This window comes from Bison bison, unplaced genomic scaffold (assembly GCF_000754665.1).
Source record: "Bison bison bison isolate TAMUID 2011002044 unplaced genomic scaffold, Bison_UMD1.0 scf7180017864180, whole genome shotgun sequence".
NCBI classification, from domain to species: Eukaryota; Metazoa; Chordata; class Mammalia; order Artiodactyla; family Bovidae; genus Bison; species Bison bison.
This window is the reverse complement of record NW_011494752.1, coordinates 15,683,919-15,684,215: the sequence shown is the minus strand read 5'-3', so window position 1 is coordinate 15,684,215 and position 297 is coordinate 15,683,919. Positions and strand designations below refer to the sequence as shown.

Below are 297 nucleotides of genomic sequence, written 5' to 3'. Positions count from 1 at the left end.
ACAAACCCTGAAAAACCCATAGAACAATTTAGATGAAACTAAAGGATGGTGCCTTGGGATCTTCCAGCTTCAGAGCACAGTGCTGAGTGGGGGTGGTGGTAAATATGATTGCAAATGGCCCGGTCCTAGGTGGGCGTTTGAGGGACAGAGCTTACTGGATTCTGTGAGGAGGGTGGGGTTCTTCTATGTGTCCCTAAATTATTTGGTTAGCTCCAGGACAGACTTGACAGAATATAGATTCACATACTGTTTTATAGTAACAATAGTCAGCCCTCCATACCCTTGGGTTCTCTATCT

The 297-nt window shown here is 45.1% G+C and overlaps 1 protein-coding gene across 1 annotated transcript in view; it reads right to left on the bottom strand.

Moving 5' to 3' along the window:
- The window catches only part of TRAPPC1 (trafficking protein particle complex 1), a 2,076-nt gene that overhangs the window by 964 nt on the left and 815 nt on the right, over positions 1-297 (bottom strand). The window lies entirely within an intron of this gene.